The following is a 23,711-nucleotide window of genomic DNA, read 5'->3' on the forward strand; positions in this document are numbered from 1 at the left end:
GGGGGTCATTCCTCGGCCGCTGGAGGTGCCTCGGTCTCCATCGATGCGGGCTGAGGCTCGGGGGCGGGCTGAGATGCTCTGGCATCATCACCCTCATCCTCGGCTATCTCTGGGGCTGGTAGGACTAACGCAAAAACCCCTGTCCGAACACTGCGGACCATGCCCATCAACCGCATTGTCTCTAGACCCAGGGGAGAGGGATACACTCTTCTTCTCGGCCCCGCGAATCGAATCCAAGAGACCCATGCCCAGCACTAATCTAGTAATTTAAGGGCCCAAGAAGATCGCTCCCAGTCTAGCGTACTGTCCCTGGTGTCTGATGTAATCAGCCAAGATGTGCCCTAAGTGGATCAGTACACGCTCTACCATCGAGTACAAGTACAGTAACTCCTGGCGGCTCAAGACACCAGTACTATCGCCACGGCCATTCACCGACCTACTCATGATGGTGTGCAAATATCTGTAGGCAGGTCGGGAAAGGCACGTGGCCTTGGAGACCCCCGGCTCGTACTGACCTTGACCACATAGCACTCTGTAAGCTCTTTGCGGGGTCAAGGTTCCAGGATAATCAGTAGGCAACTGTGCATACTCCTCTGAATCTGTGAATGCCTCCTCATATAAGCCAAGTAGTATGGAAAACTGCGTAATGCTCAAGCTATGGTGGCGTCCAAACACTCTGAACTCTGAAGCTCGCATACGCTCTATCAAACTCAAACGAGGAGAGCACCTCAAGTGCAAACTCTCGGATAGCTGGCTCTCTAATTATCAACAACTGCCGCCAACCACCATCTGAAATAAGGTCCTCAACCTCATCAGTGAACTCATCTCCCTACTTAAGATCTCGTAGTATAGTCGTGTCCAGGAATCGAGTCTGTCCGAAGCGGAGTCTTGATAAGTGCTCATAATGGGTCTGATGTTCGGGAATCGTAAATCGCATGCCCTCGGGCTCAAAGGATGACTCACGTGGCCTCTTATCAGCTTGCTTCTTTGTCCTAGGTGCCATGATCTGCAAAATTTAAACAAAATTAGTCAAACAAGTTGATAAAACAATACTGCAGAAATCCACACGGTCGTGTGGAATTTCTGCACGCCCGTGTGGATTCATGGGGCGTGAGAACCGCATGGCCAGGCATCAACAATCCAAAAATATAACTCAATAATATCTCTAACTTCATTCTAAACGTAAATCATTGTTCCAATTGAAGAAACGAAGCATTATTAACCAGATTAATCAATAGAAATCATGAATTGACAAAGAAGATGAAGAGAATGAATTTACCAACGAGGAGAAGTGAGAAAATAAAGAACCGGCCGGAAAACTTGCTAAAATCCCACCAAACTGGCGCAATGGACTCGGAGAATGTTGTGAGAGTGTTTTCAAGTGAAAAGGAGTCGTGAAGAAGGAGAGAAATCATCCCTTTTTTAAACAGAACTCGTGACTTTTGATGTTCTGTGCATCAACACGGGCATGTGGAAATTCCCCACGCCCGTGTGCCTCACTTCAAAAGCTCCACAGGGGCGTATGCACGCCCGTGCGCTCTCGGGAAAAAAACTCTCACCGACTTAGAACGATCTCCCATGGGCGTGCGGAAATTATCCACGCCCTGTCGCCCGAGCCCACGAGGCGCGCACGCCCTGCGGCATCCCCCGGACATCCGAGAAAGATATCAAGTCTTCCACACGCCCGTGCGGAAATTCCCCACGGGCGTGGACATTCACAAGCCCAATTCATAGGGGCAGCCGCACGCCCCTGTGTTTTCTCGGGATGGAGGGAACAACCTCGCAGAGTTTCGCGACGGGCGTCATGGAAATTACCCACACCGGTGTGTGGTTAACAAGGTCACCCACGAGGGCGAGTCCACGTCCCCTGTGTTCTCGGGAAAATCTGCCCAACTGCAGGAAGGCACACGCCCGTGCGGAAATTACCCACGGGCGTGCGCCAGTCGCATGGTCATCCACAGGGGCAGCTGCACGCCCCTGTGCCCTCTCTGGATGAGTTCACAGTACACATCCACGGGCGTGCGGAATTTCCGCATGCCCGTGTGTTTTCTCTGGATGATATAGAAAAACCTGCAGGCTCTGCAGAACTAGTCTGAACATGTCTACACACTCAGAGCCGCCCCTATTATGCAAAAATTTACTCGATAAAAAAACAAAAAAATAGAACTCAAACGACCAAACTTTCGCCACTTCGTAACAAAAACACACAATGAATTCTTTTTAAAAACCCACAATAAAATCGCAGACACAAATACTCAAAAATTTCAACACCAACACTTAACAATTTATTCATGCAAACAAACTAAACTAAAAGGTATGAAAACAGTAAACACTTGGTTTGCCTCCCAAGAAGCGCTTGTTTAACGTCACTAAGCTTGACGTATCTTTCTTACCTCACGGGGGTTCATGAATGAAGGTTGCCCTCTTACCCATAACTTGAAAGCATGATGAGCAAAGTCTCTTGAGGGTAGAGGGTGTACTATCGGGCTTCGTACCAGCTAGCAATCGTTCATCCAACTTCCTTGGCTCATGTATGTCTCCAATAGTCTTGGGGCGTTTTCGGTGGCGTCTCCTAGCCCTCTTCATTTTCCGGAGCACATTCTTCAAGATCCCCGGGGTAGATGTTTCCTCTCCATTCGAACCAAGCATCATTACTTCTTCATTGCTCTACTCTTGGTCAAACAAACCTTCACACGGATCCGGGTTGAACATTTCCTGTATATATTCATCAACAATCTCATCAGTAGTGTCTAGAAAATACAAAGTGTCATCAAAATCGAGAGAATGCCGCATGGCTTCAGCAAGGCGGTAAGTGAGCTTATCATCTCCGACTCTCAATGTGAGCTCTCCGCCGTCCATGTCAATCAATGCTTTGGAAGTCCACAAGAACGGTCTCCCAAGTATAAAGGGTACATCTGCATCCTCATCGACATCTAGTACTACAAAGTCAACCGGAAAAATATACTTGTCCACCTTGACAAGCACGTCTTCAATGATGCCTCTCGGATGTCGTACCATTCGGTCTGCCAATTATAAAGTCATCCGAGTAGGCCTAGGCTCACCCAAGCCTAGCTTTTGGAAGAAAGTGTATGGCATGACGTTGTTACTTGCCCCTAAATCCGCCAATGCCATTTACTCACCTAAGTTACCGATGTTACACGGAATAATGAAGCTTCCCGGGTCCTTCTTCTTGTTCGGCATGTTCTTTTGCAACACCGCTGAGCATGAAGCATCAAGCACCACTGAAGCACTCTCCTCCAATTTCCTCTTGTTGGTTAATAGGTCTTTCAGGAACTTTGCATACTTATGCATTTGAGCCAAAGCCTCAACAAAATGAATGTTGATGTGGAGTTGCTTGAACAAACTCATGAACTTCTTATACTTTTTATCCCCTTGGTCATTCTTCAATCTAGAGGGATAAGGGATTCTTGGCTTGAAAGATGGGTGTGCCACCTCTTTCTCTTTGTTTGCTCCCTTCTCAACCTCTACAACCTCGGTTGCGTGTTGTTTCGGCTTCTCACTCGGAAGCCTCCCTTCAACCTCACGACCGCTTCTCAAAGCGATCGCCTTCACATGTTCTCTCGGGTTGGTTTCCGTGTTACTTGGTAAACTCCCATGTGGCCTCTCGGAAAGAGATTTCGCAATTTGCCCCACTTGATTTTCAAGATTGTGCAAGGAGGCGGTGTGATTGCGAAGTGTAGCCTCGACTGATTCAAACCTTGTATTTGCCGATTGAACAAATATAGCCAAGTGCTTCTCCAAATCCGTCATTCGGGTTTCCAAGCCTGAAATTCTGTTTTCAACTTGAGGGGCTTGTTGTTGTTGTTGGAACCCCGATGGCCCCATGGTATTCTGTGGTCCTTGATTACTCCATGAAAAGTTGGGATGATTCTTCCAACCTGAATTGTAGGTGTTGCTGTATGAATTCCCTTGAGGTCTCATTCCATTACCTACAATGTCAACATTCTCAACTGAAGAAACATTACCTATGACGATTGGGCAATCGTAGGGAGCATGTCCTCCACCACAACCGGTGCAATTGGTCACGGCCGCAACTCTATTCGAAGCTATAAAATCTAGCTTCTTACTCAAACTCTCCACTTGGGCCGCCAATGAAGTTACCGCATCGGCTTTCATGGAGACCGGCCACATTTTTTTCTTTTTCCCTAGCGTTCCCACTGTTAGCTATTTAACCCCATTTCCTCAATCAATTGACGAGCCTCGTCGGGGGTCTTGCTACCTAAGGTACCTCCCCGCCGCATCCAAGAGTTGCCTTTGTACTCGGGTTCAAACCATTGTAGAAGGTTTGAACAATCATCCACTCCGGGAATCCGTGTTGCGGACACTTGCGCAGGAGTTCCTTGAACCTTTCCCATGTCTTAAATAGAGACTCCAATTCCAACTGCATAAAGGATGAGATCTCATTCCTAAGCTTCCATGTATTGATTGATGCCCTAGGTAATAAGGGTAGCCACTGCTTTGCTTTCCCCTTTAAGGAAAATGGGAAGGCTCTCAATTTGATGGCATCATTCGTCACACCATTTATCTTCAGCATGTCGCACACCTCGAGGAAGCTCTCTATGTGACTGTTTGGATCCTCATCGGCCAAACCGTTGAATTGTGCGGATTGCTGCAAAGATATGGATAAATGCCGGCTTTTAGCTCAAAATTCGAGTCAGTAATTGGGGGACGACAATACTCGATTGTGTCCCCAACACTAAAGGTCTGGCATAATCGGATAGTGTTCGTTGTTGCTCATTTTGTTCTGCCATGTTGTCAGATCCTTCTACATCCAAATCAGCTGGATTAGGATGTTCTTGTCATGAGTTCTTTCCCTTTCCTTCGAAGTGTATCGTTCAAGCTCGTGGGTCTCCTTCAATCAATATTGATGGATTCCCTCGGGTCATAACCTCGGAGCTGCACCAAAAGTAAAGAAAAAAAGAAAATCGAACGATGATAGAATAAGAAGATATGAAATAGAATGTGTAGTGAAATAGCTAAGAAAAACAAAGTGAAAAAGTATCTCTAAAGCGCCTAGCTCCCCAAAGAATGGCGCCAAAAAAACTTGACAAGGTCCCCTTGCTTATATCCCGCAAGTGCACGGGTTTGTCGAAGTAATAATCCCGGATGAGCGGGGTTGAATCCACAGGGAGTAGGAAGTAATAATCCCGGATGAGCGGGGTCTACTATTTTTAAAGCACAACCTTAATCATGTGTTTTCTTATAGTAATATATCCTATTTTTCAATCAAAACCCTAATCTCATGCTTTCCTTTCGAAATGTTTCATTTTTTCAATCAATGCCCTAATCGTATGTTTTCTTTTCAGAATGTCTACTATTTTTTTTAAAAACCCTAATATTATGTTTTCTTATAGTAATGTCTATTATTTTTTAATTAAAACCGTAATCCATAGTTTTCTTCATGGGATGTCTCCTATTTTTAAATCAAAAACCCCTAATCCAATATTTTCTATTCATGATATATCTTATTTTTGAATTAAAGCTCTAGCCTTATGTTTTTGACAAGGTCCCCTTGCTTATATCCCGTAAGTGCACGGGTTTGTCAAGTAATAATCCCGGATGAGCGGGGGTCGAATCCACGAGGGAGTAGGGAGTAAAGACACTTAATTCGATTCTTAGCTATGTGGAGTATCAACAATGATAAGTGTGGAATTGATTCAATTCTCATAAATTAAAAGCAACAAGTAAGAGAGTAAAAGTAAGGAGGAGGCAAGGCAATCGATAAAGATGGGGTACTCGGATGATGCTTCACCTAGGATAATCGTTTTCAAGTGCAAGAACTCTCTATTATGCTTCCTAATCAATGCAATGGTGAGTCGTGGAAATCCTTTACACACATAGTGCCAAATCTAAGGTCAACTATGCCTAACTTTATACATGTCCCGGAGGTGAAATCAAAAAATCTCAACACCTCGCACTCGCATAGAGTTGCAATGAGCTCTAGGGATTCCAAGTGATAAATCTCTTCCTAGATTTAGACCTAACCCTTTGGTCCAGGCGGGAGGTCCCTAGCCACAATTAAAATCTAGAAACTAAGATTACCTCAACGCTTCACTCCATTGCACGCGCAACTAAGCCCCAGCAGAGGTCATCCCTTAGACCGTTCACTCTATTATGGCCGCAAAGAACTCGAGGAACGGAGGTAGAATCTATCACGTCGGAGGGGAAAGGGGACGCTCCTGTACCTCTCGACTCACTCTATCAACCCTCTCCAACCTAGCTTTGTCAAACGCTCGTGGTGTGTCACTCACTCACAAGGTTACCAACAAGAACTCTCAACCCTAGTGTCACTCTAGGGGAAATGTTCATACAATCAAGCATTCAAGGTTGGAACTCACAATAAACATCAATTTAGGATACGCCTCGATCGAAGCTCCCCTACCAACCTTCTTCCTAATGGAATCACGATCTCGGAGCCGTAGAACCTCTCCAAAACCTTGGCCAATACCCCTCGAAATCCTAGCTGAAGCCCTCTCGCAAGTTATGGAAAAGATGGAGAAAAGAATACCAAAATCGGGGATGAACCGGCTTTAAATAGGGATGGAATCGGGCAACTCCAAGGGCGTGGACGGTACACGCGCCCGTGCGGAATTTCCACACGGGCGTGAATAATTTCCACACGCCCGTGTGGATTCTCTGTTTCTCTGATTTTCTCGGCCGGCTGTAAACACTGCTGCTACAGTAATTGCTACAGCTTTGCTACAATGTTGCTGCATTCTTCGACCTGAATAACTTCTCAATTCCATACTTTCATCAGGGTAACGCAAACGGGGACACGTTCACGTCGTGAATCACTTGCTTCTTCAATGATATATATGTTGGTGGGGTTCTTGTTCTTGTATGCATAAGACGTAATACTCGAGTGTGACTGCCTTTGTGCCCCCCAAATGGATGTGCTCACTCGAATACGAGGAGGTTGGCACACACTCTAGCATCTCACATCTGTCCTATGTCTTTGCGTTTGAACCTTAGCAAGATCTCCTCCAAAATAGGTGCATTTTGATCCACATTGCCCTATTTCCTTCATACTTAGCCTCACAGTCCTACCTGCGTAAAAGTAACATAAAAACACACATATTAATGTAAAAACCTGAGAAAAGTAATGCTCAACATAAGGAATGAACGCTTCGCATTCATATCGCACAAGCACTTATCAGTTTTCTTTTCAGAATGTGTCTTATTTTTCAATTTTAAATCAAAACACTAATCCTTTGTTTTGTTTATGGAATGTCTCATTTTTCTTAATCAAAGTCCTAGTCCTATCTATTGTTTTGGCAATATCTGCCTTTGTTTTCATTTCATTATGCCTCCTATTTTTAAATAAAAATCATAATCCTATGTTTTCATTTTTGAATGTCTCCTATTTTTAAATAAAAACCCTAATCCTATGTTTTCTTTAGGGAATGTTTGTTATTTTTGAATCAAAGTAATAATCATTTGTTTCCTTTATGAATGTCTAATATTTTTTAATCAAAACCCTAATCCTAAGTTTTTTTAGAAATTCCTCCTAGTTTTTGATCAAAATAAGAATCTTATGTTTTCTTTTGGAAATGTTTTCTATTTTTTAATCAAAACAATAATCCTATGTTTTCTTTTCATATCATCTCATATTTTTCAATCAAAAAGTTAATCCTATATTTACTTTTTTGAGTGGCTCTTTTTTTGACATAAAACACTAATCTTATGTTTTTCTCTTTATGGAATGTCTGCAATTTTAGAATGACAACCCTAATCTCATGTTTTCTTTTGGAAACATACCCTATTTTTTAGTTTTCAGTCAAAAACTGTAATCCTATATTTTCTTCTAGCTATGTCTCCTATTTTTCAATCACAATCCTAATCATATGTTTTCTTTTCGAAATGTCTCACATTTTTCAATCAAAACCATGATCCTTAATTTTTCTTTTTGGAATGTCACATCAGAACCTAATCCTATCTTTTGTTTTTGGAATATCATCTAATTTTTAGTCAAAACCCTAATCTTTTGTTTTCTTTTCCGAATGTCTACTAATTTGAATAAAAAATTCGAATCCTACATTTTATTTTTGGAATGCCTCCAATTTTTTATTCTAAACCCAAATTTTATGGTTTCTTTTGGAAATGTCTGCTATTTTTGAATCTATACAATAAGTGCATGTTTTCTTTTTGTAATGTCTCATATTTTTTAATTAAAACCCTAATCCTAAATATTTTTTGGAATGGATCCTTTTTTTAAATAAAAACCCTAATCCTATTTTTTTCCATTCGGAATGCCTCCTATTTTTAAATCAAAACACTAATCCTATGTTTTCTTTTGGGAATGTTTATTACCTTTTAATTAAAACACTAATGATTTGTTTTCATCTTTTAATGTATCATATTTTTTAATAGAAACCTTAATCCTAAGGTTTTTTTGTAATGCCTCATATTTATCAATCAAAACCCTAATGCTAAGTTTTCTCTTTGGAGCAACTCCTATTTTTGAATCAAAACCCTAATCCTATGTTTTCTTTTGATAATGTTTGCTATTTTTGAATCAAAGCCCCAAACCTATGTTTTGGTTTGGAAATATCCCCTATTGTTCTATATTATAAAAACACTAATCATATGTTTTTTTATAGTAATGTCTCATATTTTTTAATCAAAAACCTAATTCTATGTTTTCTTTACAGAATGACTCATATTTTTCAATCAAAACACCAACCGTATATTTTCTTTTCGGAATGTCTCTTATTTTTTAATAAAAATCCTAATCCTATGTTTTCTTTTCCTAATGTCTCATATTTTTGAATTAAAATTCTAATCTTATGTTTTCCTTTTGAAATGTCGTATATATTTTGATCAAAATCATAATCCTATGTTTTTTTTCCGGAATGTCTACTATTTTTTTTTATCAAAACCCTAATGCTATGTTTTCTTATAGTAATGTCTCCTATTTTTCATTGAAAATCCTAATCCTATATATAATAATGACTCCTATTTTTCTATCAAAACCTTAATCCTATGATTTCTTATATGAATGTCTCCTATTTTTAATCAAAAACCAAATCCTTTATTTTCTTTTCAGAATGCCTGCTATTTTCAAATGAAAACCTTAATCCCATGTATTTCTTTTGGAATGTATCCTATTTTTTTACTTTTTAATCAAAACAGTAATCTTTTTTTCTTTTTCGAAATATCTCATTTTTTAATGAAAACTCTAATTCTAAATTATATTTTTGAAATTTTTGCTATTTTTGAATCAAAATAATAGTCATAAGTTTTATTTTCGTAATGTCTCATATTTTTTAAACATAACAATAAGCGTAAGGTTTAAATGCCTCCTATTTTTATAATCAAAACCCTAATCTTAAGTATTCTTTTGTAAATGTCTGCTATTTTTGAATTACAGCAATAATCCTATACTTTCTTTTCATAATCTCTTATATTTTTCAATAAATACCCTAAGCCTATGTTTTCTTTTCGGAATGGCTATTATATTTGTTTTCTTCTGGAAACATTTGTTTTTTTTAGAATGTCTCATATTTTTCAATCAAAAACCCTAATCTTATGTTTTATTTTTTGGGAATGTGTGCAATTTTTTAATCAAAATAACCATCCTATGTTTTCTTCAATTATTGTCTTCTAAATTTTAATCAAAACCCTAATCCAATGTTGTCTTTTTCCCAATGTCTACTAATCTTAAGTTTTCCTATAGTAATGTCTTCTATTTCCCAATTCAAACACTAATGTATGTTTTCTTTTCGGAATGGCTATTATTTTTAAATCAAACCCTAATCCTATGTTTCTTTTTTTCGGAAATGTCTGTTATTTTTGAATCAAAACTCTAATCCTATGTCTTCTTTCGGAAATGTCCACTATTTTTTGGTTGTTAATCAAGACCGGAATCCTATGTTTTTTATAGTAATGTCTCCTATTATCCATTCAAACCAATAATCTTATGTTTTTTTTCGGAATGTGTCCTATTTTGAGTTTTCAATCAAAACACTAATCCATTGTTTTCTTTTCGGAATGTCATTTTTCTTATTAAAACCCTAATCCTATCTTTTGTTTTCAGAATCTCTGCCTATTTTTTCTTTTCACAATGCCTCATATTTTTAAATAGAAATCCTAATCTTATCTTTTCTTTTGTGAATGTCTCATATCTTTCAATAAAAATGTTAATCATATGTTTCCTTTTTGAATCATCATATATTTTACAATCTAAACCCTAATCCTATGTTTTTTTTTTGGAATGTCCACTATTTTTGAATAAAAATTCTAATCCTTTGTTTTCTTACAGTAATGTCCCCTATTTTTCAATCAAAACCTTAACCCTATGTTTTCTATCCAGAATTGCTCCTATTTTTGAATAGAAACCTAATCTTTTCTTTTCTTTTCATAATGTTTGCTATTTTTTTGATTAAAAACCTAATACTATGTTTTTGTGGAATGTTTGCAATTTTTGAATCAAAACATGAATACATTGTCTTCTTTTAGAAATGTACTCTATTTTTTTGGTTTTTAATCAAAACCCTAATCCTATATTTTTCTTTTTCAAAAATGTCCTTTTTTTAATCAAAACCCAATTTTTATGTTTTCTTATAGCAATGCCTCCTATTTTTCAATTAAAACCCTAATCCTGTATTTTCTTTTCGGAATGGCTCTTATTTTTCAATAAAAAGCCTAATCCTTTTTTTTCTTTTTAAAATGTCTGCTATTTTTGAATCAAAACCCTAATCCTATATTTACTTTTGGGAATATCTATTATTTTTGAGTAAAAACTCTAATTCATTGTTTTTCGGTTTTTAATCAAAACCTTAATCTTATGTTTTCTCATAGTAATGTCTCATATCTTTCAATAAACCCCCTAATCCTATATTTTCTTTTAGGAATGTCTCCTATTTTGGAATTAAAACTCTATGTTTTTTTTACGGAATGTCTCCTATTCTTCAATCAAAACACGAATTCTATATTTTTTTTTGGAATGCCTCCTATTTATGGGGTTTTAATTAAAACCCAAATCTTATGTTTTAGTTTCGAATATCTCTTATTTTTAAAATAAAACCCTAATCCTATGTTTTCTATTCAGAATGCTTCTATTTTTGAATCGAAACCTAATCCTATGTTTTGTTTCAGAATGTCTCCTATTTGTTAATTTTGAATGAAAACACTAATCCTTTGTTATCTTTTTGGAATGTCACATATTTTTTAGTCTAAACACTATGTTCTCTTTTCAGAATGTCACATATTTTTTTAATCAAAACCCAAACCCTATGTTTTATTTTCGGAATGCCACCTATTTTTTGGTTTTAAATCAAAATTCTACTCCTACATTTCTTTTCAGAATGCCTAATTTTTTCAGTTTTTAATAAAAACTCAAATTCTATGTTTTCTTTTCAGAATATCTTTTTTTTTATTCAAAACTTTAATTTTATGTTTTCTTTTCATAATGTCAGCTATTTTTTTATTTTGAATCAAAGCACCAATCCTCTGTCTTACTTTCAGAATGAGTCCTATTTTTTTATTTTTCAATCAAACCCCTAATCTGATTTTTTTCTATTCATTATGTCTCATATTTTTTTAATCAAATCCATAATTCTATGTTTTCTTTTTGTAATATCTCCTATATTTCAATTAAAACCCGAATCCTATGTTTTCTTTTCTTAATGAGTACTATGTTTTAACAAAAATACTAATCTTATGTTTTTTTTTCGTAAGCCTCATATTTTTGAATCAAAAACATAATCTTATGTTTTTTTTAGGAATGTCTCATATTTTTCAATCAAAACCCGAATCTTATGTAATTGCTCCTATTTTTAAATTAAAACCCTAGTCCTATATTTTCTTATAGTAATGTCCCCTATTTTTTAATAAAAACCATAATCCTATGTTCTCTATTTATAATGTCTAAATGTCTCATATCTTTTAATCAAAGAATGAATCCTATGTTTTTTCTTTTCTTAATGGGTCCTATTTTTGAATAAAAACCCTAATCCAATGTTTTCTTTCATTAATATCTACTGTTTTGCAAACAAAACCCGAATCTTATTGTTTCTTTTCTTAATAACTCCTATTTATCAGTTTTGGATCAAAATCCTAATCTTATGTTTTCTTTTGGCAATGTCTACTATTTTTTAATCAAAACCCTAATCCTATGTTTTCTTTTTGGAATGTCTGCTATTTTTTAATCGAAACCCTATCCTATGTTTTCTTTTGTGAATGCCTACTATTTTTTAATAAAAACAATAATCGTATGTTTTATTTTCTTTATGCCTTATATTTTTTAATCAAAACTCTAACCTTATGTTTCTTTTTGGAATTTCTGCTATTTTTGAATCAAAATAATAGTCCTATGTTTTCTTATAGTAATGTCTCCTATTTTTCTTTCAAAATCCAAATCCTATCTATTCTTTTCATATATCTCCTATTCTTTTCAGAATAATTATTTTTTAATATCTGCTATTCATCAAGGAATATTACCCTATTGTTTCTATAATGTCTCATTATGTATCATATTTTTCAATCAAAACACTAATCTTATGGTTTTTTTTTTTGGAATGTCGCATATTTTTCAATTAAGGACATAGGATTAGGGGTTTCATTGAAAAATATGAAACATTTCAAAAAAGAAAACATAGGATTAGGGTTTTCATTGAAAAATAGGAGATATAAGAAAACATGGGATTGCGGTTTTGATTAAAAAATATAGACGTTCTCAAAAGAAAACATAAGATTTGTGTTTTGATTGAAAAATAGTAGTTATTGCAAAATGAAAATAAAGGATTAGAGTGTTAATTGAAATATGAGACATTACAAAAACAAAACATAGGATTATTGTTTTGGTTAAAAAATAGTAGACATTCCCAAAAGAAAAACATAAAATTAGGTTCTTCATTGAAAAATATGTGAAATTATTATTAGAAAACATAGGATTAGGATTAGGTTTTATATTAAAAAAAAGGGCACATTTAAAAAGGAAAACATAGGTTTAAGGATATTCAAAAAATATGAGATATTTCACAAAGGAAAATAGGATAAAAGATTTGATTAAAAATAGGGGACATTATAAAAGGAAACATAGGACTAGGTTGATCAAAAAATAGTAGACCTTTTGAAAAGAAAACATAGGATTGGGGTTTTCACTGAGAAATAGGAGGCATTCCGAAAAGAAAACATAGAATTGGGGTTTTGATTGAAAAATATGAGACATTCTGAAGAGAAAACACTAGATTTGGGTTTTGATTAAATATTAGCTGATATTACCAAAAGAAATGATAGGATTAGGGTTTTGATTAAAAAAATAAGATACTAGGGTTTTGATTCGAAATTGAAAAATAGGACGCAATCCTAAAAGTAAACAAAGGATTAGGGTTTTGATTTAAAACTTAAAATATGACACATTCCGAAAAGAAAAACATAGGCTAGGATTTTTGATTGAATGATATAGGACATTCCAAAAACAAAAAATAGGATTAGCGGTTTGTTTCAAATATAGTTGGTATTCCGAAAAGAGAACATATGATTAGGGTTTTGATTAAAAAAATAGGAGAGATTACTATTAAAGAAAACATAGGATTATGGTTTTGATTAAAAAAATAGTAGACATTACATAAAGAAAAACATAAGATTAGTGTTTTGATTCAAAATAGGAGGCATCCCGAAAAGAAACATATTATTAGGGTTTCGATTCAGAAATAGGAGTTATTACGAATAGAAACATAAGATTATGATTTGATTAAAAAATAGTATACAATAAGAAAAGAGAACATATTATTCGGGTTTTGATAGAAAGATAGAAGACATTACTACAAGTAAATATTGGATTAGTGTTTTTATTCACAAATAGTAGAAATTCAGGAAAAAAAACATAGGTAAGAGTTTTGATTCAAAACTAATAAATAGATGACATTTCCAAAACTAAAGATAGGATTAGAGTTTTGATTAAAAAAATGTAGAAATTTTGAAAAGAAAACATATGATTAGGGCTTCCATTAAAATATAGTAGGAATTTATAAGGATTAGTATTTTGATTAAAAAAAATGAGACATTCCGAAAATAAAACCCTATTTTTGAAAGATAGTATTAGAGTTTTGATTAAAAACTAATAAATAGGACACATTACGGGGAAAACAAAAGATTTGGGTATTGTCTGAAAGATAGGAGACATTATGAAAAAAAAATTTAGAATTATGGTTTTCATTCAAATATAGTTGGCATTACAAAAAGAAAACATAGAAATAATGTTTTGATTGAAAAGTAGCAGACAATACAATAAGATAACATAGGAATATGGTTTTGATTAAAAAATAGTAGACATTCCGAAAAGAAAATATATAATTAGGGTTTCGATAAAATATAACAGATAATCCGAAAATAAAAGAAATGATTAGGGTTTTGATTTCAAAATAAAAGACATTCTGATAATATAGGACGTATTCCAAAAACAAAACATAGGATTAGGGTTTTGGAATGTCCCTTAATATGAAAAGTAAACATATGATTAGGGTTTTGATTGCAAAATATGAGACATTCTGAAAAAAAAATATAGGTAGAGATTCCCAAAACAAAATATTGATTCGTGTTTTGATTCAAAGATAGGAAACATTCTAAAAAGAAAAAATATGGTTATTGTTTTGATTCAAATACTGTAGGCATTCTAAAAAGAAAACATATGATTAGGGTTTTGATTGAAAAATAGGAGACATTACTTTAAAAAAACATATGGTTAATATTTTAATTAAAAGATAAGAGATACTACGAAAAGAAAAACATAGGATTCATGTTTTGATTAAAAAATAGGAGGCATTCCAAAAAGAAAACATATGATTAGAGTTTTGATTCCAAAATAGGAGGCATGACAAAAAAAAACATAACATTAGAGTTTTGATTCAAAAATAGTAAACATTAAGAGAAGAAAACATAGGATTCAAGTTTTGATTCAAAATTAATAGATATTTTGAAAAGAAAACAGAGGATTGGGTTTTGATGAAAAAATTGGAGACGGTGCTATAAGAATACATAGGATTACGGTTTTGATTCGAAAATAGTTGACATTCCAAAAATAAAACATAGGTTAGTGTTTTGATTCAAAAATGATAAATAACAGACATTTCGAAAACAAAATATGGGATTAGATTTTTTTATTCAGAAAAATAGGAGGCATTTCAAAAAGAAAACATAGAATTATGGTTTTGATTCAAATATTGTAGGCATTTCAAAAAGGAAACGTAGGATTAGAGTTTTTTTATTGAAAACAGGAGGCATTACGAAAAGAAAACAATATTTTTGAAAGATAGGATTAGGATTTTGATTGAAAACTTATGAATAGGAGACATTAAGAAAAACAAAATAAAGGATGAGGGTTTTGATTAAAAGAAAGAAGATATTTCGAAGAGAAAAAGATCGGATTATGGTTTTGATTCAAATATAGTATGCATCCCAAGCAGAAAACATAGGATTAGTTTTTTGATTAAAAAATCCGATACATTACTATAATAAATCATAGGATTAAGATTTTGATTTAAAAATAGTAGACATTTCAAAAAAAACACATAAGATTATGGTTTGATCAAAAATAGCAAACATTCTAAAAAGAAAAGAAAGTATTACCGTATTGATTCTAAAATAGTAGACTTTTTGAAGAGACAGTAGGTATTCTGAAAAGAAAACTTAGGATTAGGGTTTCAGAATGTCCCCTAATCTGAAAAGAAAACATAGAATTAGGGTTTTGATTGAAGAATATGAGACATTCCGAAAAGGAAACATAGGCAGGGATTCCCAAAACCAAAGATAGGACTAGGGATTTGATACAAAAAAATGAGACATCCAGAAAAGAAAATGTTGGATTAGGCTTTTGATTTAAAACTGGTAAATAGGAGAAATTATGAAAAGAAAACATAGGATCCAGATATGAGACATTCTGAAAAGAAACAAAAGGATTAGGTTTTTGATTCAAATATAGTAGACATTTTGAAAAGAAAGCAAAGGATTAGTGTTTTGATTGAAAAATATGAGACATTGCTCTAAAAAACATAGGGTAAGGGTTTTCATTCAATAAATAGTAGACATTGCAAAAAGAAAACAGTGGATTAGTATTTTGATTAAAAAATAGAAGGCATTCCGAAAAAAAAACATAGGATTAGGGTTTCGATTAAAAAATAGGAGCCATTATGAAAAGGAAACATAAGATTTGACTTTTGATTCATAATTAGTAGTCAATAAGAAGAGAAACCATAGGATTTGGGCTTTGATTGAAAGATTGGAGACATTACTATTAGAAAACATAGGATTAGGGTTTTGAATAAAAAATAGTAGCCATTCCGAAAAAAAAACATAGGTTACGGTTTTGATTGAAAAATATATACATTGCCGAAAAGAAAATATAGGATTAGGCTTTTGATTAAAAACTGATCAATAGTAGACATAGGATTCAGGTTTTGATTGAAAGATATGAGACATTCCGAAAAGAAAACATAGGATTAGGATTTTTGATTGATAAATACGAGAAATTTCTAAAAAGAAAACATAAAATTATGATCTTGATTAAAAACTAGGAGACATTATTATAAAAAAACATAGGATTAGGGTTTTAATTTAAAACCAAATATAGGGGACATTTCCAATCAAAACCCTAATTCTAATCCTATGTTTTCTTTTCAGAATGCCTCCTATTTCTGAATTGGAGGCATTCAAAGAAGAAAACATAGGATTAGGGTTTTTGAATGAAAAATAGGAGCATTCCAAAAAGAAAACATAGGTTTCAGGTTTTGAAATATAGGATTTGGGTTTTCATTGAAAGATAATAGACATTCTGAAAAGAAAACCAGGATTATTGTTTTGATTGAAAAATAGGAGCCACTCGAAAAGAAAAAATATAGGATTAGGTTTACGAAAATAAAACATCAGATTAAAGTTTTGATAAAAAAAATTAGCAGACATTCCCAAAACAAAAGACACAATTAGTGTTTCAATTTAAAAAAATTAGACATTTCGAAAATAAAGCAAAGAATTAGGGTATTGATTCAATACTGAAAAACAGGACAAATTCCGAAAAGAAAATATAAGATTCGTGTTTTGAAAGATAGGATTCAGTTTTTATTGAAAGATTGGAGACATTCTAAAAAGAAAACATAGGATTAGGATTTTGAGTCAAATATATTACGCATTCCGATATTAGGACATTTCTATGATAAGAGTGGCTCCTATTATACAAATGTCTCATATTTTTCAATCAAAACCCTAATCCTATGTTTTTTGGAGATCCTCCTATTTTTTTGAATCAAAACCATAATCTCATGTATTCTTCACGGAATGTCTCCAATCTTTCAATCAAAACCTAAATCCAATGTTATCTTTTTGAAATGTTTCATATTTTTCAGTCAAATCTCTAATCCTATTTTTTCTTTTTAGAGTGTGTACTATTTTTGAATAAAAACCGTAATCCTATGTTTTTTTTGTAATGCCTCCTATTTTTGAATAAAATTCCTAATAATATGTTTTCTTTTCAGATTGGTCCCGGGTTTTTCAACAAATATCCTAATCATATGTTTTTTTCTCGGAATGTCTCCTATCTTTCAATCAAAATCTGTATCATATGTTTTTTTCTTATTAATGTCTACTATTTATCAGTTTTGAATGAAAAAGTTAATGCTATGTTCTCTTTTGTTAATCTCTACTTTTTTTAATTAAAGCCCTAATCCTATGTTTTCTTTTACTAATGTCCCTTATTTTTCAGTATTTAATCAAAACCATAATCCTATGTTTTCTTATATTAATGTTTTCTATTTTTCAATCAAAACCCTAATCCTATGGTTTCTTTTTCGAATATCTACTATTTTCCAGTTCATAATAAAAACTCAAATACTTTCTTTTTTTCGGAATGGCTCTTATTTTTGAATAAAAAACCCTAATCCAATATTTTCTTTTGGGATTAGGATTTTGATTAAAAACTAATAAATAGGATACATTAAGAAAACAATACATATGATTCTAGTTTTGATTGAAAGATAGGAGGCATTATGAAAAGAAAACATAGGGTTAAGTTTTTGATTAAAAAATAAGAGACATTCCCAATAGAAAATATAAGATTAGGGTTTTGATTAAAAAATAACAAACATTCCGAAAAGAAAAAGAAATGATTAGGGTTTTGAATATTAAACAGGGGGCATAACGATATGATATGAGGCGTTTTGAAAAGAAAACTTAAGATTAGAATTTTGATTGAGAAATAGAAGATGTTACTATAACAAAACATAGGATTAGGGCTTGTTTTATGTCAGTTAGCTTAATGTACCTCTTCCTTACATTATGGAGGCTTGAAAAGAGTGTATTCCTCCTGACTAGACATTGCATAGATACTTCCTTTAAACCAAAAATCTACTTGCCGGGGTGGAATATTTGTTGGAGAGTCCAACCATCTTACCTTTGGCCTCCAAGGAAACAATTTGGGTTGGGAATTCTCCAAAGCTTAACACTGGTGGATCATTAGATGGCTTCAATCTCTTATCCACATCATCTTCCAAACCCAAAACTCTTTCTTGCAATTTATGAATTGATCAATCCCAAAGAGTGGTGCTGGTTCCATTACCTTAGGATTTACTTCTTCTTGTGTATTTTCAGCTTGAAAGGAACATGACACTAGCAAATACCAAGATTCCTATTTAACTAGAATGAAAATATGTTGAAAGTGATGTGGAAACAAACTCAATGCAAATGAAAATAATAAAAGATAAAGGAGGCACAAGTAAAACATAAGGGAGGCAATCGATGATAAATGTGGTACCCAGATATTGTACGGCCTAGGACAATGGTTTCAAGTTCAAAACCCCTATTATGCTTTCTAACTAATGCATTAATGAGTTGTGGAGATCCTTTAATACATGGTCCTAAATCTAAGGTCACCCATGTCTAACTCTATACATGTCCCGGAGGAGAAATTGAATAACCTCTCAACCTCGCACCCTTATAGAATTGCAATGAGTTCTACGGATTCCAAGTGATAAACCCTATTCCTATGTATAGACCTAACCCTTTGGTCCATGTGGAAGGTCCCTAGCCACAATTAAACCCTAGGTGCTAAAATCACTTCAATACTTCACTCCGTTGCACTCGCAACTAAGCCCCAACGGAAGGTCATCCCTTAGCCCATTCACTCTACTATGGCCGCAAAGAACTCTTGGAATGTTGAGGTAGGATAGATCACACTGGAGGGGAAAGGGGATGCTCCACTATCTCTCGACTCACCCTCCCAATCCTCTCTAATCTAGCTTTGTCTAACTCTCGTGGTGTGTCACTGACTCACAAGAGTTACCAACAAGAACTCTCAACCCTAGTGTCACTCTAGGGGAGTATTCAAACAATTAAGCCTACAAGATTGGAACTCACAATAAACATCAATTAATTGAAAGCATAATAAAAAGATTCAATGAAACGAATATATCCTAGGGTTCACAAATACCGAAGTACCCACTAGGGGTTTAGCTCTCCATAGAGCAAAATACAATAGACAATGAAATCAAAAGTAATGAGATGCAATCCATGAATGAAAACCCCCTTGTTTTGAAAGGTCCCCTCATTAAACCTAGTGCACAAATCTCCGGATCGGTGCCGACGAAAGCTCCCCAATAGCTCTCTTTTGAAGGAAACGCGGTGTCGAAGGCCGTCAAACCTCACCAAACCCTTGTCAAAGCCTCTCCAAACCCTAGCCGCAGGTGCCTCCAAAGATGGGGAAAGGTGGAAGAAAAGACAGGTGAAAAGATGGAGAAATCTAGGCTGAATCGCGGCTTTTAAAGGGCTGGAATCGGGCATCCATACGAGCATGTGGATGTTCCACACGCCCCTGTGGAATTTCCACATGGGCGTGTCGAATTTCCACTTGGCCGTGTGAATTCTCTGGAATTCTGATTTTCGGGCGACTGTGAACTGTAATTGCTATAGTAAATTGGTATAGTGTTTTGCTGCAGTAATCTTCTACAGTACTCCCTGCCAAAAACACTCCCGAATCCACTTTTCATCGAGGCAACATAAACGGGCATACGTTTATGCCGTAGATCGTGTCACTTCTTCAATAAATGGTTTCATTGGTGAAGATCTTGCTATCATTGCACAAGTTGGGATACGCATATGTGACCGCCTTCGTGCCCCTCCAACTCATTGTAATGGCTTGAATACATGGAGGTTGGCACACATTGACATATCTTAGAGCCCAACTTGTGTCTTCGTGTTTGTTCCTTCCAAGATTTTATCAAATAGTGCATTTGCGATCTACTTTTGGCTTCTTTTCTTAAAACATATCTTCACAACCCTACATGCGTAAAAGAACACAAATATACATGTATTAGCACTTAAACCTGATAAAAGTAATGCTCATTGTAAAGAAAGAACACTTCGCATTTTTAACACGGAAGAACTTATCAACCATCTCGGGCCCGACATGCACCTTTTCAACTTCAGTTTTCAAGGTTTCTTCATCATCTTTGTTCAGGGATTTTCTTCTCCACCGGGAGGACTTTGATGAGGACGAAGATCAGGCTGATCCAAACCTTCTAGGGCATAAAGGACCAAGTTGGAGGCACAAAAGAAGTGGTGTTAGCACAAGGATCTCGACATTGGAGGCAATCTTAGAGTGAAGGAAGTCATCTCTTCTTTCTCTAGATCTAGTCTTTTCTCCTCCATGTTGTATCCACCCATGAGGGGCTAAAAGGTCATGGTGCCTTAACAACACCCCTTGCGTATGACCCGCAAGTGCACGGGTTTGTCAAAGTAATAAATCCCAAGTGAGTGGGATATCATATCCATAGGGAGTATGGAATAAAAATACTAAAATTACTACTTAACCAAGTGAAGATGAATAATGATTGTGTTGATAAAGTGTAATGTAAGTAAAAACAAAAGAAACAAGAACAGGAGACCCAAGTAAGTGAGAGGAAAGGCAATCGAAAGAAGTGGGGTACTCAAGTGCAAGACCTACTATTATGCTTCCTAACTAATGCTTAACGAGTCATGGAAATCCTAAAGCACATGATCCCAAACCTAAGGTCCACCTTGACTAACTCTACACTATGTCGCGACGGAGAAATCACTCAGTCTCAACAGCTCTGATTGCTTCCCTACAAGTTTACAGGATCGCCAAGTAATACCCTGGGAGTGACACAGGGGTCATATTCCACGGGGCCAAGGAAGTATTATTACTCACTCCTCATCTATTATCTAGCCTACAATTCTTAGTAAGAAGAACAAATGAAATAAAATAAACTAGGCTAAGAAAATTCTATGGGCAGGTAACTACAACGCGGATGTAAACAAACAAGGGAGTATCAAGTATGAGAAGGGAGTATTTGGGCAAGGAATCAAACTAGGGTTGTTGTTAAGGCCCCAAACTGGGATGGTTTAAAGATGCATTGACGATAGTTAAGACCTAGAAAACTCGAGAGTAGATTAGCCCCGATTTCTCGGCGACTAACACTTGATCCCATACGAATGTCAATCGGAATCTCTTCCTGATCAACACACCAATGATTGCATTAAGTTCTAGGAGTTCTCTAATATGAGTGAACCTACTCTTCTTCGGCTTAAACCTAGCAATGGAGGGCTACCAACAACCGATCTCTCAGCGTGTCGGCATAAGTATCCCCTTTCAATCTTTCCTAGATCTAGTACGTGTGAGTAGATCACATCTATGCATACAACTCATAATAGAATCACGATGTAATTCTAAGCATCAAGGCATGAAAAATTGAATCTTAAACAACCATAAAATTAAATGAAGAATAATATCACAAGTTATTACACAAGATGAACCCTAGGATTCATCCAAATCCAAACACAACAATAAGTTAATCCCTCATGATAAGGGACACTTATACAACATATAAGGAAGACAAAAACATAAACGAAGTAATGAAAACCCTCTTTAAGTCATGATCCCCTTGAATGGATTAAGCTTCGAATGGTGATGTAATGGTAGCTTAGATCTTCACTCTAACTCATTCTCTTTTTGCTACTCTTCCTCTTGGTGATGATTTATGCTAGTTTCCCATAAGGATCGTCTTCGGAAGATGGCCGGAAGGCCTCAAGGAAGTGTGGTGGTGGCGGCCCAAACGACCAAGGAAAAGTTCCTCACTTCTGCCCTAGAAATTTGTATTTATAACCTCTGAAGCATACGGGCCGTATGGTGGTTCTCTGGGGGCCGTATAGCACTCAAAACCTAGATTTTTCATTTCCAGCGGGGATGCATACAACCTTCATATAGCCTCCATACGGGCTGTATGGGGTCGCAGCGGGGATAGTAACGCACATGGTCCCAAACCTACGGTCCCAAACCTAAGTGCAAGACCTACCATTATACTTCCTAATTAATACTTTATGAGTCGTTTAAATCCTAACGCACACGGTCCCAAACCTAAGGTCAACCATGACTAACACTATATTATGTCCTCGCGGAGAAATCACTCAGTCTCAACAGCTCACACTGCACATGGTTGCATGGAGTTTTAAGGATTTCAAGTGATAAACCCAATTACTATGTGTAGTTCTAACCCTTTGGTCGAGGCGAAAAGACCGCTAGTTACAATTAAGCCCCAGATACTAAACTCACTTCAACACTTCACTCTGTTGCTTGCGCAGCTAAGCCCCAGCGGAGTTCATCCTTTAGCACTTCACTCTATTGTAACCGCAAAGAGCTCTAGGAAATGAAGGTAGGATAAATCACACCAGAGGGGAAAGGGGACGCTCCGCTATCTCTCGACTTATCCTCTCAACCCTCTCTAGTCTAGCTTTGTCTAACCCTCATGGCGTGTCACCCATCCACAAATGTTACCAATATTGACTCTCAACCCTAGTGTCACTCTAGGGAAGAAATCATTCAACGAGCATTCTAGATCGGAACTCAATTAAAAACATCAATTAAGGAAAGCACAATGGAATGTCAAAGAAACAATAACATCCTAGGGTTTACAAAATCCAAGACCCACTAGGGGACTACCTCTCCATGGAGCACAATACAATCAACAATGAGATTGAATAAAGATAAGCAATCCATAGGAAAACCACCTCCATATTCATGTTGATGGTCTTGTGGAGTAGCCTTGTCTTCTCAGAAGGTCCCCTTGTCAAGCCTAGGGCACACCTCACCGAATCGGTGCCGATGAAAAGCTCCCCCAAAAACCTTCTTCCAAATGAAGCACGGTGTTGAATCAAAGAGAACCACTAGAAAAACATGTCAAAAGCCTCTCAAAACCCTAGTCGATAGCCTCTCAAAAGATGGAGACCAGTTGGAGGGAAGGGGGAAAGAAGATTCCCAAAATCGAGCTGAATCATGGCTTAAATAGGGCTAGAATTGGGATTCCACATGCCCCTGAGGATCATCCACATGGGCCTATGGAATTTCCACACGGGTGTGGGGAGTTTCTTGACGCCCATGTGGATTCTCTGGAAATCTGATTTTCGAGTGGCTGTGAATTGCTACAGTAACCTACTGTTGTGATTTGCAATTCCCAATTCCACACTTTTCATGGAGGCAACATAAACAGCCACACATTTATGCCGCTGATTGCAACTCTTCTTCAATCAAATGCTTCGTTGGTGAAGATGTTGCAATCAATGCACAAGTCAGGATACACGAATGTGACTGCCTTTGTCCCCCTCTGATTGATTGTAATGGATTGAGTACATGGAGGGTGGCACACATTCACGTATCTTAGAGCCCCACTTGTGTTTTCGCATTTGTTCCT

General features: G+C 35.7%; 1 non-coding gene across 1 annotated transcript; it reads left to right on the forward strand.

Moving 5' to 3' along the window:
* The first annotated feature begins 4,328 nt into the window (after positions 1-4,328).
* Positions 4,329-4,435, forward strand: LOC120252116. Its single transcript, XR_005533664.1, has one exon. It is a non-coding gene; the product is annotated as a small nucleolar RNA R71 (small nucleolar RNA).
* The last annotated feature ends 19,276 nt before the right edge of the window (positions 4,436-23,711 follow it).

The sequence above is a fragment of the Dioscorea cayenensis genome, chromosome 20 (genome assembly GCF_009730915.1).
Source record: "Dioscorea cayenensis subsp. rotundata cultivar TDr96_F1 chromosome 20, TDr96_F1_v2_PseudoChromosome.rev07_lg8_w22 25.fasta, whole genome shotgun sequence".
In the NCBI taxonomy this organism is placed as follows: domain Eukaryota; kingdom Viridiplantae; phylum Streptophyta; class Magnoliopsida; order Dioscoreales; family Dioscoreaceae; genus Dioscorea; species Dioscorea cayenensis.